At 37.7% G+C, this 13,665-nt stretch overlaps 1 protein-coding gene across 4 annotated transcripts in view; it reads left to right on the forward strand.

Moving 5' to 3' along the window:
- Window positions 1-13,665, forward strand: part of LOC141400999 (ras-GEF domain-containing family member 1B) — a 42,294-nt gene that overhangs the window by 19,675 nt on the left and 8,954 nt on the right. The window lies entirely within an intron of this gene.

A 13,665-nucleotide genomic window follows, 5' to 3' on the forward strand; every position in this document is an offset into this window, starting at 1 on the left:
GTGCTTCTATAGTCACTTTCTGAAAGAAAGGGTGCTTCTATAGTCACTTTCTGAAAGAAAGGGTGCTTCTATAGTCACTTTCTGAAAGAAAGGGTGCTTCTATAGTCACTTTCTGAAAGAAAGGGTGCTTCTATAGTCACTTTCTGAAAGAAAGGGTGCTTCTATAGTCACTTTCTGAAAGAAAGGGTGCTTCTATAGTCACTTTCTGAAAGAAAGGGTGCTTCTATAGTCACTTTCTGAAAGAAAGGGTGCTTCTATAGTCACTTTCTGAAAGAAAGGGTGCTTCTATAGTCACTTTCTGAAAGAAAGGGTGCTTCTATAGTCACTTTCTGAAAGAAAGGGTGCTTCTATAGTCACTTTCTGAAAGAAAGGGTGCTTCTATAATCACTTTCTGAAAGAAAGGGTGCTTCTATAGTCACTTTCTGAAAGAAAGGGTGCTTCTATAGTCACTTTCTGAAAGAAAGGGTGCTTCTATAGTCACTTTCTGAAAGAAAAGGTGCTTCTATAGTCACTTTCTGAAAGAAAGGGTGCTTCTATAGTCACTTTCTGAAAGAAAGGGTGCTTCTATAGTCACTTTCTGAAAGAAAGGGTGCTTCTATAGTCACTTTCTGAAAGAAAGGGTGCTTCTATAGTCACTTTCTGGAAGAAAGGGTGCTTCTATAGTCACTTTCTGAAAGAAAGGGTGCTTCTATAATCACTTTCTGAAAGAAAGGGTGCTTCTATAGTCACTTTCTGAAAGAAAGGGTGCTTCTATAGTCACTTTCTGAAAGAAAGGGTGCTTCTATAGTCACTTTCTGAAAGAAAGGGTGCTTCTATAGTCACTTTCTGAAAGAAAGGGTGCTTCTATAGTCACTTTCTGAAAGAAAGGGTGCTTCTATAGTCACTTTCTGAAAGAAAGGGTGCTTCTATAGTCACTTTCTGAAAGAAAGGGTGCTTCTATAGTCACTTTCTGAAAGAAAGGGTGCTTCTATAGTCACTTTCTGAAAGAAAGGGTGCTTCTATAGTCACTTTCTGAAAGAAAGGGTGCTTCTATAGTCACTTTCTGAAAGAAAGGGTGCTTCTATAGTCACTTTCTGAAAGAAAGGGTGCTTCTATAGTTACTTTCTGAAAGAAAGGGTGCTTCTATAGTCACTTTCTGAAAGAAAGGGTGCTTCTATTGTCACTTTCTGAAAGAAAGGGTGCTTCTATAGTCACTTTCTGAAAGAAAGGGTGCTTCTATAGTCACTTTCTGAAAGAAAGGGTGCTTCTATAGTCACTTTCTGAAAGAAAGGGTGCTTCTATAGTCCCTTTCTGAAAGAAAGGTTGCTTCTATAGTCTCTTTCTGAAAGAAAGGTTGCTTCTATAGTCTCTTTCTGAAAGAAAGGTTGCTTCTATAGTCCCTTTCTAAAAGAAAGGGTGCTTCTATAGTCCCTTTCTAAAAGAAAGGGTGCTTCTATAGTCCCTTCCTAAAAGAAAGGATGCTTCTATAGTCCCTTCCTAAAAGAAAGGGTGCTTCTATAGTCCCTTTCTGAAAGAACGGGTGCTTCTTTAGTCCCTTTCTGAAAGAAAGGGTGCGTCTATAGTCCCTTTCTAAAAGAAAGGGTGTGTCTATAGTCCCTTTCTAAAAGAAAGGGTGCTTCTATAGTCCCTTTCCGAAAGAAAGGTTGCTTCTATAGTCCCTTTCTGAAAGAAAGGGTTCTTCTATAGTCCCTTTCTGAAAGAAAGGGTGCTTCTATAGTCCCTTTCTGAAAGAAAGGGTGCTTCTATAGTCCCTTTCTGAAAGAAAGGGTGCTTCTATAGTCCCTTTTCTGAAAGAAAGGGTGCTTCTATAGTCCCTTTTCTGAAAGAAAGGGTGCTTCTATAGTCCCTTTCTGAAAGAAAGGGTGCTTCTATAGTCCCTTTTCTGAAAGAAAGGGTGCTTCTATAGTCCCTTTTCTGAAAGAAAGGGTGCTTCTATAGTCCCTTTCTGAAAGAAAGGGTGCTTCTATAGTCCCTTTCTGAAAGAAAGGGTGCTTCTATAGTCCCTTTTCTGAAAGAAAGGGTGCTTCTATAGTCCCTTTCTGAAAGAAAGGGTGCTTCTATAGTCCCTTTTCTGAAAGAAAGGGTGCTTCTATAGTCCCTTTCTGAAAGAAAGGGTGCTTCTATAGTCCCTTTCTGAAAGAAAGGGTGCTTCTATAGTCCCTTTCTGAAAAAAAGGGTGCTTCTATAGTCCCTTTCTGAAAAAAAGGGTGCTTCTATAGTCCCTTTCTGAAAGAAAGGGTGCTTCTATAGTCCCTTTTCTGAAAGAAAGGGTGCTACTTTAGTCCCTTTCTGAAAGAAAAGGGTGCTTCTATAGTCCCTTTCTGAAAGAAAGGGTGCTTCTATAGTCCCTTTTTAAAAGAAAGGGTGCTTCTATAGTCCCTTTCTAAAAGAAAGGGTGCTTCTATAGTCCCTTTTTAAAAGAAAGGGTGCTTCTATAGTCCCTTTCTGAAAGAAAGTGTGCTTCTATAGTCCCTTTCTGAAAGAAAGTGTGCTTCTATAGTCCCTTTCTAAAAGAAAGTGTGCTTCTATAGTCCCTTTCTGAAAGAAAGGGTGCTTCTATAGTCCCTTTCTGAAAGAAAGGGTGCTTCTATAGTCCCTTTCTGAAAGAAAGGGTGCTTCTATAGTCCCTTTCTAAAAGAAAGGGTGCTTCTATAGTCCCTTTCTGAAAGAAAGGGTGCTTCTATAGTCCCTTTCTGAAAGAAAGGGTGCTTCTATAGTCCCTTTCTGAAAGAAAGGGTGCTTCTATAGTCCCTTTTTGAAAGAAAGGGTGCTTCTATAGTCCCTTTTTGAAAGAAAGGGTGCTTCTATAGTCCCTTTCTGAAAGAAAGGGCGCTTCTATAGTCCCTTTCTAAAAGAAAGGGTGCTCCTATAGTCCCTTTCTAAAAGAAAGGGTGCTTCTATAGTCCCTTTCTAAAAGAAAGGGTGCTTCTATTGTCCCTTTATAAAAGAAAGGGTGCTTCTATAGTCCCTTTCTAAAAGAAAGGGTGATTCTATAGTCCCTTTCTAAAAGAAAGGGTGATTCTATAGTCCCTTTCTAAAAGAAAGGGGACTTCTAAAGACCCTTTTTAAACGAAAGGGGGCTTCTATAGTCCCTTTCTAAAAGAAAGGGGGCTTCTATAGTCCCTTTCTAAAAGAAAGGGGACTTCTATAGTCCCTTTCTAAAAGAAAGGGGACTTCTATAGTCCCTTTCTAAACGAAAGGGGACTTCTATAGTCCCTTTCTAAACGAAAGGGGGCTTCTATAGTCCCTTTCTAAAAGAAAGGGGGCTTCTATAGTCCCTTTCTAAAAGAAAGGGGACTTCTATAGTCCCTTTCTAAACGAAAGGGGGCTTCTATAGTCCCTTTCTAAAAGAAAGGGGGCTTCTATAGTCCCTTTCTAAAAGAAAGGGGACTTCTATAGTCCCTTTCTAAAAGAAAGGGGGCTTCTATAGTCCCTTTCTAAAAGAAAGGGTGCTTCTATAGTCACTTTCTGAAAGAAAGGGTGCTTCTATAATCACTTTCTGAAAGAAAGGGTGCTTCTATAGTCCCTTTCTGCAAGAAATTTTTATTCCACTGACTAAGAAGCTCAAATATGTATATGGAAGTTCTACTTCAAAACTTTCACTATCACATATTATCAACAAATAATGTCTCCCAACTCTCCTTTCTTAATTTCCTGGTGGGCGTAGCCATCCCCTCAAAATCAAAATTTATGGCCCACATATTATGGTCAAGATTGTACATACATTAAAAGAAGAAGCATCGGCCTACTCCAACCAACACTTAAGCCACATTCCCAAAAATCAAACGTTAATGAGTGAAAGACAAAGCAAACAAAAGTAAAAAAAAACAACAACAACCAAACTGTCGTCATTATATTTACTAGATCACCGTTGTTCAAATACTACTCCATTTCCCGTTCAAAAACAAACATCAATTTCCCATCCGTCCATAAATCGCCGTTGTTGTCGATGATGATGACCCCCTGAATATCAGAAAACAACATTTCTCCAAATGAAAAAGAGAAAAAAAAAATGAAACAAACAAATCAAAATACACAAAATACCGCACCGCATTCGACGTAATGATGCTCAAGAGTCCAACCGACCGACCAACAAATGTGACTTTGCCAACTTGAATGGCTGGAATTTTATTTTCTATTCATGAAAAAAAACGGCAAAGAAGAAAATATTAACTACAATTTGACATGTTAATATTTGTTTTTCTATATGGATGTGGTGTCTACACAGAGACGATGGCGATGTAAACCACCACATAGAGGAGAAATGACTCGCGGATAATGAAGATGAGATGAGGTTGGTTGGGTGTATTCCACTGGCGGCCGCCTGAATGCTTCATATGTGCAGAGCATAAACAAAGTGCCAAGTCAAAACAACAAACGACGACGACGATGATGATGATTACGATTATTATCGTCATTAACATTCATGGCATTAATGATGCTGCTGATGTTGTTGTTGTGGACAGACGACTAAACGACCAAACGACCAACTGTTATGCATTCCAAAAACAGAAAAAAACTCTTCATATTCACCTATTAGGGAATCATCTGATGTGAGTGGTGTGTGTTGTGTGCGGGCCGTACTTGCTTTGTAATTTTCTAACGTAAACATTGCATAAATGTGTGAAATATGAAGTGCTGTCCGGACAGTAAGGGACAAACGTTTTCAAAACTTTGTTTGAAATATGTAATGAATGCCTTTTTAGAGTTTGGAGCAGTAAACATTTTGATAAACTTAATATACCCTTCAAAATATTTACAAACAAATAAAAAGGGCTTCCTTTTTTTAGCAAGGGTCAATAGAAGCAGCCTTTCTTTCCGAAAGGGTCTATAGAGGTACCATTTGTTTCAGAAAGGGTTTATAGCAACAGCCTTTCTTTTAGAAAGGGTCTATAGAAGCAGCCTTTCTTTCAGAAAGGTTCCATAGATGACCACTTTGTTTTAGAAAGGGTCTATAGAAGTCCACTTTTTTCAGAAAGTGTATATAGAAACCCACATTCTTTCAGAAAGGGTCTATAGAAGACCATTTTCTTTTAGAGGGTCTATAGAAGCCCACTTTCTTTCAGAATGGGTCTATAGAAGCCCACTTTTCTTCAGAAAGGGACTATAGAAGCACCCTTTCTTTCAAAAAGGGACAATAGAAGCACCATTTCTTTCAGAAAGGGATTATAGTAGCACCCTCTCTTTCAGAAAGGATCTATAGAAGCAGCCTTTCTTTCAGAACAGACTATTGAAGGACCCTTTCTTTCAGAAAGGGACTATAAAAGCACCCTTTTTCTTTTAGAAAAGGTCTATAGGAGACCACTTTCTTTTAGAAAGGGTCTATAGAAACCCACTTTCTTTCAGAATGGGTCTGTAGAAGCCCTCTTTCTTTCATGAAGGTTCTATAGAAGCAAACTTTTGCTTAAGAAGTGTCTATAGAAGTACCCTTTCTTTCAGAAAGGGCCAATAGGAGAACCATTTCTTTTAAAATGGCCTCTAGAAGCACCCTTTAGTTTAGAAAGGTTCTATAGAAACACCCTTTAGTTTAGAAAGTGTCTATAGAAACACCCTTTATTTTAGAAAGGGTCTATAGAAGCCTACTTTCTTTCAGAAAGGGTCTATAGAAACCCACTTTCCTTCAGAAAGGATCTTAAGAAGCACCCTTTCATTAGGAAATGATCTTAAGAAGCACCCTTTCATAAGGAAATGATCTTAAGAAGCACGCTTTCATATGGAAATGGTCTTAATTAGCACGCTTTCATAAGGAAATGGTCTTAAGAAGCACCCTTTCATAAGAAAATGGTCTTAAGAAGCACCCTTTCTTTCAGAAAGGATCTTCAGAAGCACCCTTCCCCAAGGAAAGAGTCTTAAGAAGTGACCTTTTATAAGGGAATGGTCTTAAAAATCACACTTTACCAAGGAATGGGTCTTAAGAGGCACCCTTTCCCAAGGAATGGGTCTTAAGAAGCACCCTTTCCCAAGGAAAGGGTGTTAAGAAGCACTCTTTCCCGAGAAACTGGTCTTAAGATACATCCTTTCCCACGGAACGGGTATTAAGAAGCACCTTTTCCCAAGAAAAGGGTCTTAAGAAGCACCCTTCCCAAGGAAAGGGTGTTAAGAAGCACTCTTTCCCAAGAAACTGGTCTTAAGATACACCCTTTCCCAAGGAACGGGTCTTAAGAAGCACCTTTCCCAAGGAAAGGGTCTTAAGAACCACATTTCCCAAGGAAAGGGTCTTAAGAAGCACCTTTCCCAAGAAAAGGGTCTTAAGAAGCACCTTTCCCAAGGAAAGGGTCTTAAAAGCACCTTTCCCAAGGAAAGGGTCTTAAAAAGCACCTTTCCCAAGGAAAGGGTCTTAAAAAACACCTTTCCCAAGGAAAGGGTCTTAAGAAGCACCTTTCCCAAGGAAAGGGTCTTAAGAAGCATCTTTCCCAAGGAAAGGGTCTTAAGAAGCACCTTTCCTAATGAAAAGGTCTTAAGAAGCACCCTTTCCTAATGAAAAGGTCTTAAGAAGCACCCTTTCCCAAGGAAAGGGTCTTATGAAGCACCCTTTCCTAATGTAAAGGTCTTAGGAAGCACCCTTTCCTAATGAAAAGGTCTTAAGAAGCACCCTTTCCCAAGGAAAGGGTCTTAAGAAGCACCTTTCCCAAGGAAAGGGTGTTAAGAAGCTCTCTTTCCCAGGAAACTGGTCTTAAGAAGCACCTTTCCCAAGGAAAGGGTCTTAAGAACCACATTTCCCAAGGAAAGGGTCTTAAGAAGCACCTTTCCCAAGAAAAGGGTCTGAAGAAGCACCTTTCCCAAGGAAAGGGTCTTAAGAAGCACCCTTTCCTAATGAAAAGGTCTTAAGAAGCACCCTTTCCCAAGGAATGGGTCTTAAGAGGCACCCTTTCCCAAGGGAAGGGTTTTAAGAAGCACCTTTTCCTAAGAAAAGGGTCTTAAGAAGCACCCTTTCCCAAGGAAAGGGTGTTAAGAAGCACTCTTTCCCAAGAAACTGGTCTTAAGATACACCCTTTCCCAAGGAACGGGTCTTAAGAAGCACCTTTCCCAAGGAAAGGGTCTTAAGAACCACATTTCCCAAGGAAAGGGTCTTAAGAAGCACCTTTCCCAAGGAAAGGGTCTTAAGAAGCTCCCTTTCCTAAGGAAAAGATCTTAAGAAACACCTTTTCCCAAGGAAAGGGTCTCCAGAAGCACCCTTTCCTAAGGAAAGGGTCTTATAAAGAACCCCTTTCCCAAGGAAAGGGTCTTATGAAGAACCCCTTTCCTAAATAAAGGGTCTTGAGAAGCACCCTTCCCCAAGGAAAGAGTCTTAAGAAGCACTCTTTCCTAAGGAAAGGGTCTTATAAAGAACCCCTTTCCCAAGGAAAGGGTCTTATGAAGAACCCCTTTCCCAAGGAAAGGGTCTTATAAAGAACCCCTTTCCCAAGGAAAGGGTCTTATGAAGAACCCCTTTCCTAATGAAAGGGTCTTAAGAAGCACCCTTTCCTAAGAAAAGGGTCTTATAAAGAACCCCTTTCCCAAGGAAAGGGTCTTATGAAGAACCCCTTTCCTAATGAAAGGGTCTTAAGAAGCACCCTTTCCCAAGGAAAAGGTCTTAAGAAGCACCCTTTCCTAAGAAAAGGGTCTTATAAAGAACCCCTTTCCCAAGGAAAGGGTCTTATGGATATACATATACGTCTTTGGATAATGTAGACTCATTTTTCACGTCTTTTGGATAATGCAGATACATAGTCCGCTTCATTTGGATAGTGTAGATACATTTTCTACGTCATTTGGATAATGTAGATACATTATCCACGGATTTGACTTCTTATTTTGCATTGTTCACTTTTCACACAGTCGTAGCTACATTATCCACTTTAATGTACCATTAATTATGATACCCCACTGTATTTTGTGGCGCGCATCATTTGCGGCAAAATAATTACGCATTTCTTTGTAAGTGGATTTTCCGTATTTCCCATACTGTGGAAAGTTAATATCAAAGTAAACAAACAATTTTAAAGTAAACATCAGACAAACACAAAGTGGTAAGTGTTCTTTCGCTCACACACAAACATCACCCAATGATTTTCCAGTCCATAAAGAAATAGAATGGGATACCTATTGCCACCAAACGAATGTTGCTGGTGGGTAAGAACGAGCGAGCGGCAAAATCATTAAATGGAAATAGTTTATAGTGCAGCAAAGTGTTATGTGAGAGGGTAATATTTTTGAACATGATGATGATGATGGTGAAGAGAGAGAGCGGCAAGTGGTGGCGGCAACAGAAGATGAAAACGAAGCAGAATGGAAATGTTGATGTTTGTGTTGATTGACTACAGAAGTATGATGATGAACTTTCCCTACAACAATGTATTTAAGTTCATTTACTAATTAACAATTAATGGATGACACACGCCACATTGACACACATTTTTAAAATACCTCTCGCTCTCTCACTCTATGACTCTATTTGCTTTGGGGGCAAAAAGGCAACATACTAGCCAAGTCTATCAGCAAGCATATACATCATAGTGGGGCCGACTGACAACAGCTACGGCCAATGGGAATTTATTTAATTAGTGGCCTGTAGTTGGGTGGAGGGGGTAGGTCGTTCAAAGTCTTCTTCCATGTTGTTTCCTTTGTTGTGTTGATACCTTTTCATTTATTTGCCATGGGCGATGTTCCAATATTTCTTCACATTTGTCATTTCTCGACTCGATAAATTTGTTATATTCTTATCAAGATGTTAATGTTGTAATCGAAAACAGAAAAAAACAAGAATGAAATTAAGAGTGCACTTTATTATTAATGTTGTTTAGTTTTAATTTGATAAATGGAAAAAGATAAATTAGGGAGAGAGGAGGGGTTCCTTATATAAAAGGCATACAAAAGGGTATAGTCAACTGTAGAGGAACAAAAATGATCGGCCTCACCTTTTATAAAATTGTGTAAAATATGCTCTGTTCCAGAACCTGCAAGAAGCTACTATTTTTTATTACGATAACATTTTTTCCTTTATGTTATCGGAAAAAATAGTAAAAATTAGTAGATTCTAGCAGTTCTGGAACAGACCAATATTTGTAAAGAATGTAAGGGATAGACACATTTCAGCCTATTATTAGATTCAATATCCGATTTAGTTGGATAATCTGGATACATTATCTACACTAATTGGATATCATCGATACATTATCCACGATGTTTGGATATCAGCGATACATTATCCACGCTTTTATGGTATCATATATACATTATCCACGCTTTTAGGATATAATATATACATTGTCCACGCTATTAGAGTATAATAAATACATTATCCGCACAATTTGCATATCACAGATACACTCTCCACGCTATTTGGATATCATAGATACATTATACACGCTATTGAATCATCATGGATACATTATCCGAACTTTTTGGATATCAATGATATATTTTCCACGCTATTTGATACAATATCCACGCCATTTGAACATCACAGATACATTATCCACTCTGTTTGAATATCAAAGATAAAGTATTCACACTATTTCATATATTATCCACGCTGTTTGGTTATCATAGATACATTATCCACGCTGTTTCGTTGTCATAGTTACATTATACACGCTGTTTGTTTATTATAGATTCATTATCCACGCTGTTTGGTTATCATAGATACTGTTACGGAATTAGATTTAACTAATCTCCGTGTAGACGTTGTTTTATTCCCCAGTACGATTTGTACCAAATAAAACAGGGTTCGTTTTAGATTACGTTTTTACAATGCTTTATTTACTTTATTACACTTATTCAGAACCGACTTTAATTACTAAGCACACAGCAAGTCTCTAGTTAGCACGCAGCTATTCTTTAACCGATCTGTTCAGTTCAACGCTTAAAACACAACTACTCCGTCATTGCCATTTCCCCGGTATTTATACCCCAAAGTCTCCCTGTTCTAGAGTCCTCCAGAACACATATGGCAACATCTCGAATCTGTGCAGCGAACACACAGACGCACATTCGCACTAAGCGAACAACCATACTCACATACATACATGGGGGAATACAATTGGACGACAAGCGCAGTAATGACGTAACAACAACAAACAAGTGCAAAGAAGTAACAAACTAAACAATAATTACATGATTATGGGAAAACAAAATAAAAGCACATTAATGAACGGTAAAGTAACATCTAGAATAATGAAGAGAGTTCTACATGGTAGTTGTTGTTGCTTAAATAAAGTAACTGCGTAATAAAAACTTTACGTTACAATTCAAATTTTTAAATTAACGGAAATTAAACTAAACTAACTTAAACCTATCAGTTACATTCGTAACAATACATTATCCACGTTGTATGGTTGTCATAGATACATTATCTACGCTGTTTGGTTATCATAGATACATTATCCAAGCTTTTTGGTTATCATAGATACATTATCCACGCTGTTTGGTTATTATAGATATATTATCCGCGCTGTTTGGCTATCATAGATACATTGTACACGCTATTTGGTCATCATAGATACATTATCCACGTTGTTTGGCTATCATAGATACATTATCCACGCTGTTTGGTTAACATAGATACATTGTCCACGCTGTTTGGCTATCATAGATGCATTATCCACACTGTTTGGTTATCATAGATACATAATCCACACTGTTTGGTTAACATAGATACATTTTCCACGCTGTTAGGTTATCATAGATACATTATCCACGTTGTTTGGTAATTATAGATATATTATCCACGCTGTTTGGCAATCATAGATACATTGTACATGCGATTTGGTCATCATAGATACATTATCCACGCTGTTTGGCTATCATAGATGCATTATCCACACTGTCTGGATATCATAGATAAATAATCCACACTGTTTGGTTAACATAGATACATTATCGACGCTGTTTGGTTATCATAGATACATTACCCACGTTGTTTGGTAATCATATATACATTATCCACATTGTATGGCTATCATAGATGCATTATCCACACTGTCTGGTTATCATAGATACATAATCCACACTGTTTGGTTAACATAGATATATTATCGACGCTGTTTGGTTATCATAGATACATTATCCGCGCTGTTTGGTTATTATAGATATATTATCCACGCTGTTTGGTTATCATAGATACATTGTACACGCTATGTGGTCATCATAGATACATTATCCACGCTGTTTGGCTATCATAGATGCATTATCCACACTGTTTGGTTATCATAGATACATAATCCACACTGTTTGGTTAACATAAATACATTATCCACGCTGTTTGGTTATCATAGATAGATTATCCACGCTGTTGCGTTATAATAGATACATTATCCACGTTGTATGGTTATCGTAGATACATTGTCCAACCTGTTTGGTTATCATAGATACATTATCCACGCTGTTTATTTAACATAGATACATTATCCACACTGTTTGGTTATCATAGATGCATTATCGACACTGTTTGGTTAACATAGATACATTATCCACGCTGTTTGGTTATCACAGATACATTATCCATGCTGTTTGAATATCAAAGATAAAGTATTCACACTATTTCATACATTATCCACGCTGTTTGGTTATCATAGATACATGATCCACGCTGTTTGGTTATCATAGATACATTATACACGCTGTTTGTTTATTATAGATATATTATCCACGCTGTTTGGTTATTATGGATATATTATCCAAGCTGTTTGGTTATCGTAGATACATTATCCACGCTGTTTGGTTATTATGGATATATTATCCACGCTGTTTGGTTATCATGGATACATTATCTACTCTGTTTGGCTATCATAGATACATTGTACACAATATTTGGTCATCATAGATACATTATCCACGCTGTTTGGCTATTATATATGCATTATCCACACTGTTTAGTTATCATAGATACAATATCCACGTTGTTTGGTTATCATAGATACATTATACACACTGTTTGTTTTTTATAGATACATTATCCTCGCTGATTGGTTATCATAGATACATTATCTACGCTGTTTGGTTATCATAGATACATTGTCCACGCTGTTTGGTTATCATAGACACATAATCCACTCTGCTGGTTATCATAGATACATTATCCACGCTGTTTGGTTATTATAGATGCATTATCTACGCTGTTTGGTTATCATAGATACATTATCCACGCTGTTTGGTTATTATAGATATATTATCCACGCTGTTTGGCTATCATAGATACATTGTACTCGCTAGTTGGTCACCATAGATACATTATCCACGCTGTTTGGCTATCATATATGCATTATCCACACTGTTTGGTTAACATAGATACATTAGCCACGCTGTTTGGTTATCACAGATACATTATCCACGCTGTTTGAATATCAAAGATAAAGTATTCACACTATTTCATACATTATCCACGCTGTTTGGTTATCATAGATACGTTATACACGCTGTTTGTTTATTATAGATACATTATCCACTCTGTATGGTTATCATTGATACATTATCCACGCTGTTTGGTTATCATAAATACATTATCCACTCTGTATGGTTATCATTGATACATTATCCACTCTGTTTGGTTATCATAGATACATTATCTACTCTGTTTAGAATAGATACATTATCCACGCTGTTTGGTTATTACAGATATATTATCCACGCTATTTGACACAATATCCACGCCATTTGAACATCACAGATACATTATCCACGCTGCTTGGCTATCATAGATACATTATCCACGCTGTTTGGTTGTCATACGTTCATTTTCCACGGTGTTTGTTTATCATAGATACATTATACACTATGGTTACACATTGTCCACGCAGTTTTATTATCATAGATACATTATCCAAGGTTCTAAAGAAGCACCATGGGAAAGGTTCTATAGAAGCGCCCTTTCTATGAGAAAGAGTCTATAGAAGCGCCCTTTCTAAAGAAAGAGTCTATAGAAGTGCCCTTTCTAAAGAAAGAGTCTATAGAAGTGCCCTTTCTATGAAAAAGAGTCTGTAGAAGCACCCTTTCTTTCAGAAAGTGTATATAGAAGCACCCTTTCTTTCAGAAAGTGTATATAGAAGCAGCCCTTATTCCAGAAAGTGTATATAGAAGCAGTATTTCTTTCAGAAAGTGTGTGTAGAAGCAGCTTTTCTTTAAGAAAGGGTCTATAGAAGCACCCTTTCTTCGAGAAAGGATATATAGATGCACCCTTTCTTTGAGAAAGGGTCTATAGAACAGCCTTTTTTCAGAAATGTTCTGTAGAAGCATGCTTTGATTCAGAAAGGGTCTATAGAAGCAGCCTTTTTTCAGAAAGGTTCTAAAGAAGCACCATGGGAAAGGTTCTATAGAAGCGCCCTTTCTATGAGAAAGAGCCTATAGAAGCGCCCGTTCTATGAGAAAGAGCCTATAGAAGCGCCCTTTCTATGAGAAAGAGTCTATAGAAGCGTCCTTTCTATGAGAAAGAGTCTATAGAAGCACCCTTTCTTTCAGAAAGTGTGTATAGAAGCAGCCCTTCTTCCAGAAAGTGTATATAGAAGCAGTATTTTTTTTTCAGAAAGTGTGTATAGAAGCAGCTTTTCTTTGAGAAAGGGTCTATAGAAGCAGCCTTTTTTCAGAAATGTTCTAAAGAAGCACCATGGGAAAGGTTCTATAGAAGCGCCCTTTCTATGAGAAAGAGTCTATAGAAGCACCCTTTCTTTCAGAAAGTGTGTATAGAAGCAG

Source organism: Musca autumnalis, unplaced genomic scaffold (assembly GCF_047663935.1).
Source record: "Musca autumnalis isolate F117 unplaced genomic scaffold, ASM4766393v1 scaffold_4, whole genome shotgun sequence".
NCBI lineage: Eukaryota > Metazoa > Arthropoda > Insecta > Diptera > Muscidae > Musca > Musca autumnalis.